Here is a 5,358-nt window from a genome sequence, read left to right as displayed (position 1 = left end):
CTTTTCCCCATGTGATAATTACCGTTCCTCCCCTTTTTTCTCATGTGATAATTACCGTGGTACCCACCTCATCCTTTTCCCCATGTTAAAATTACCGTGGTACCCACCTCCCCCTTTTCCCCATGTGATAATTACCGTTCCTCCCCTTTTTTCCCATGTTAAAATTACATTGGTACCCACCTCCCATTTTTTCCATGCGATAATTACCGTGGTACCCACCTCCCCCTTTTCCCCATGTGATAATTACCGATCCTCCCCTTTTTTCTCATGTGATAATTACCGTGGTACCCACCTCATCCTTTTTCCCATGTTAAAATTACCGTGGTACCCACCTCCCCCTTTTCCCCATGTGATAATTACCGTTCCTCCCCTTTTTTCCCATGTTAAAATTACATTGGTACCCACCTCCCATTTTTTCCATGCGATAATTACCGTGGTACCCACCTCCCCCTTTTCCCCATGTGATAATTACCGTTCCTCCCCTTTTTTCTCATGTGATAATTACCGTGGTACCCACCTCATCCTTTTTCCCATGTTAAAATTACCGTGGTACCCACCTCCCCCTTTTCCCCATGTGATAATTACCGTTCCTCCCCTTTTTTCCCATGTTAAAATTACATTGGTACCCACCTCCCATTTTTTCCATGCGATAATTACCGTGGTACCCACCTCCCCCTTTTCCCCATGTGATAATTACCGTTCCTCCCCTTTTTTCTCATGTGATAATTACCGTGGTACCCACTTCACCCTTTTCCCATGTGATAATTACCGTGGTACCAACTTCACCCTTTTCCCATGTGATAATTACCGTGGTACCCACTTCACCCTTTTCCCATGTGATAATTACCGTGGTACCCTTTTCCCCATAGTAGAACCACTACAGTAAGGCCCTTTCTCCCCCTTTTCCGCATGTGATAATTACCGTGGTACCCTCTCCCCCTTTTCGTCATGCGAGAATTTCCGTAGTTCTTCCCTTCCCCCTTTCCAACGCGAGAATTTCCGCGGTATCCTTTTCCCCGCCAAAATTACTCAAACTCGCAGTCGTACCAATTTCCCCTGTAACTCTTTAAACCCCCTGTATCTAATGGCTGATGCATTAAGGCCACGGGACTAACGTACGCCGAGAGAGCCACGGGAGTTTAAAATCGGAGCGAACCCGAACCCCCTTCCCCCCTCCCCGTTTCCGAAAGTCACAAGCCTTCTGAAACTACCCACTACTATTCGGGTGTATTGCGTGATGGAACAAACACGGCCCAACTCTACGGGGGCGACAGATTTTGAAAATTTTAGAAACTGACATTTGCGTCACTTTTGAAAATTTGTAATAAAAAACAATCAAAACCAAATCGGCAATCGAAGCCAACTCGATACGAAAACGCGAATCGTAGCGTACGTAAAAAAATGCCACGCGACGCTCGCGCCCGTAGCGCGCGCGTGAAAAGCGTCAGAAAATCGAGTAATAAGTCACCAAAATCGGTTGACGAACCTACGTACCACCCAACCAACAGCTTTTTATTATATAGATACTTTTTCCAAAGAATATTTAATATTTTATTTTAAAAATTTTTTCCAAAGAGTATTTGGTATTTTATTTTAAATACTTATTCTAGCAAGTATCTAGTAATTTATTTAAAATAATTATTCTAACTAGTAGCTAGTATTTTATTTAAATACTTATTCTAGCAAGTATATAGTATTTTATTTTAAATACTTATTCTAGCAAGTATCTAGTATTTTATTTTAAATACTTATTCTAGCCAGTATCTAGTATTTTATTTTAAATACAAGATATAGCATGTATCTAATATTTTATTTTAAATAATTGTTCTTATCAAATATCTAGTATTTTAATTTAAATACTAATTCTAGCAAGTATTTAGTATTTTACTTAAGATACTTATTCTAGCAAGTATCTTTTTTTAAATACTTGTTCTTATCAAATATCTAGTATTTTTTAAATATTTGTTCTTATCAAATATCTAGTATTTTTTAAATATTTGTTCTTATCAAATGTCTAGTATTTTTTAAATATTTGTTCTTATCAAATATCTTTTTTATAATTAAGATACTTATTCTAGAAAGTATTTAGTATTTTAGAACTCTTTGACGCGAACGCAGAGCGGTCAATTGCCTCCCCCTCTGAACAACCCCCTTTAACGGAGAGTGACCGAAAAAAACCAGTAAGTCTCATTCAATTGAACTCTTTGACGCGCACTCAAAGCTGTTAATTTCCGCCCCCTCCGACCAACCCCCTTAAAGGCAGAGTGCCCGAAAAAAACAAGTTGCTCTCATTCGATAGAACTCTTTGACGCGCAGGCAGTGCCGTTAATTTCCGCCCACTCCGACCAACCCCTTAAAGGGTGAGTGACCAAAAAAGACAAAATGGTCTCATTCGATAGCACTCTTTGACGCGCATGCAGCGCCGTTAATTTCCGCCCCCTCCGACCAACCCTCTTATTGAGAGAGTGAACAAAAGACAAGTTGGTCTTATTCGATAGAGCTGTTGACGCGCATGCAGCACCATTAATTTCCGCCCCCTCCGACCAGCGCCCTTAAAGGGTGAGTGACCGAAAAAGACAAGTTGGTCTCATTCGATAGCACTCTTTGACGCGCATGCAGTGCCGTTAATTTCTACCCCCTCCGAACAGCCCCCTTAAAGAGAGACTGAACAAAAGACAAGTTGGTCTTATTCGATAGAGCTGTTTGACGCGCATGCAGCGCCGTTAAATTCCGCCCCCCTCCGAACAGCCCCCTTAAAGGGACAGTGACCGAAAAAGACAAAATGGTCTTATTCGATAGCACTCTTTGACGCGCATGCAGCGCCGTTTATTTCCGCCCCCTCCGACCAACCCCCTTAAAGAGAGAGTGAACGAAAAAGACAAGTTGGTCTCATTCGAAAGAACTCTTTGGCACTCATGCAGCGCCGTTAATTTCCGCGTCCTCCGACCAGCCCCCTTAAAGGGACAGTGACCGTAAAAGACAAGTTGGTCTCATTCGATAGCACTCTTTGACGCGCATGCAGTGCCGTTATTTTCCGTGCCCTCCGACCAACCCCCTTAAAGGGACAGTGACCAAAAAAACCAGCTGGTCTCATTTGATAGAACTCTTTGACGTGCACGCATTGCCGTTAATATACGACCCCACCGACCAACCCCTTTGAAGGGAGAGTGACCCAAAAAAACAAATTGGTTTCATTCGATAGCACTCTTTGACGCGCATGCAGTGCCGTTAATTCCGCGCCTCCGCCCAACCCCCTTAAAGAAAGAGTGACCGAAAAAGACAATATGGTCTCATTCGATAGCACTCTTGGACGCACATGCAGCGCCGTTAAATTCCGCCCCCTCCGACCAACCCCCTTAAAGGGACAGAGACCGAAAAAGACAAAATGGTCTTATTCGATAGCACTCTTTGACGCGCATGCAGCGCCGTTAATTTCCGCCCCCTCCGACCAAGCCTCTTATAGGGAGAGTGAACGAAAAAAACAAGTTGGTCTTATTCGATAGAGCTGTTTGACGCACATGCAGCACCGTTTATTTCCGCCCCCTCCGACCAGCCCCCTTAAAGGGACAGTGACCGTAAAAGACAAGTTGGTCTCATTCGATAGCACTCTTGGACGCGCATGCAGCGCCGTTAATTTCCGTCCCCTCTGACCAGCCCCCTTAAAGGGAGAGTGACCGAAAAAGACAATTTGGTCACAATCGATAGCAATCTTTGACGCGCATGCAGTGCCGTTAATTTCTGCCCCCTCCGATCAACCCCAAAATGGTGATTGACCCAAAAAAACAAGTTGGTCTCATTCGATAGTACTGTTTGATGCACATGCAGCACCATATATTTCCACCCCCTCCGACCAACCCCCTTAAAGGGACAGTGAACAAAAAAGACAAATTGGTCTCATTTGATAGAACTGTTTAACGCGCATGCAGTGCCGTTAATTTCTGCCTCCTCCGACCAACCCCCTTAAAGGGAGAGTGACCGAAATAACCAGTAGATCTCATTCAATAGAACTGTTTGACGTGCACGCATTGCCGTTAATATACGACCCCACCGACCAACCATTTAAAGGCAGATTGACCAAAAAAACAAGTTGCTCTCATTCGATAGAAATTTTTGACGAGCACGCAGTGCCGTTAACTTCCGCCCTCTCCGACAAACCCCCTAAAGGGAGAGTGACCGAAAAATCAAGTTGGTCTCATTCGATAGCACTCTTTGACGCGCATGCAGCGCCGTTAATTTCCGCCCCCCCGACCAGCCCCCTTAAAGAAAGAGTGACCGTAAAATACAATTTGGTCACATTCGATAGCACTCTTTGACGCGCATGCAGCGCCGTTAATTTCCGCCCCCTCCTTCCAGCCCTCTTAAAGGGAGAGTGACCGGAAAATACAATTTGGTCACATTCGATAGCACTCTTTAACGCGCATGCAGCGCCGATAATATCCGCCCACTCCGACCAGCCCCCTTAAAGGGAGAGTGACCGTAAAATACAATTTGGTAACATTCGATAGCACTCTTTGACGCGCATGCAGCGCCGTTAATTTCCGCCCCCTCCGACCAGCCATCTTAAAGGGGGAGTTACCGAAAAAGACAAGTTGGTCTCATTCGATAGCACTCTTTGACGCGCACGCAGTGCCGTTAATATCTGCCCAATCCGACCAACCCCAAAAGAGTGATTGACCGAAAAAGACAAGTTTGTCTCATTCGATGGCAATCTTTGACGCGCATGCAGCGCCGTTAATTTCCGCCCACTCCGACCAACCCCTTAAAGGGTGAGTGACCAAAAAAGACAAGTTGGCCTCATTCGATAGCACTCTTTGACGCGCATTCAGCGCCGTTAATTTCCGCCCCCTCCGACCAACCCTCTTATAGGGAGAGTGAACAAAAGACAAGTTGGCCTTATTCGATAGAGCTGTTTGACGCGCATGCAGCACCGTTAATTTCCGCCCCTCCGACCAGCCCCCTTAAAGGGAGAGTGACCGTAAAATACAATTTGGTCACATTCGATAGCACTGTTTGACGCACACACAGTGCCGTTAATTTCCGCTCCCTCCAATCAACTACATTGAAGGGAGAGTGACGGAAAAAGACATTTTGGTCACATTCGATAGCACTCTTTGACGCGCATGCAGCGCCGTTTATTTTCGCCCCCCTCCTAACAGCCCCCTTAAAGGGAGAGTGACCGAACGAGACAAATTGGTCTCATTCGATAGCACTCTTTGACGTGCATGCAGCGTCGTTAATTTCAGCCCCCCGACCAGCCCCCTTAAAGGGTGAGTGACTGAAAAAGACAATTTGGTCACATTCGATAGCACTCTTTGACGCGCATGCAGCGCCGTTAATTTCCGCCCCCTCCGACCAACC

Source organism: Leiobunum rupestre, chromosome 9 (assembly GCF_980474605.1).
Source record: "Leiobunum rupestre chromosome 9, qqLeiRupe1.1.hap1, whole genome shotgun sequence".
Taxonomy (NCBI): Eukaryota; Metazoa; Arthropoda; class Arachnida; order Opiliones; family Sclerosomatidae; genus Leiobunum; species Leiobunum rupestre.
The sequence above is the reverse complement of the archived record's forward strand: the minus strand, read 5'-3'. Positions refer to the sequence as shown.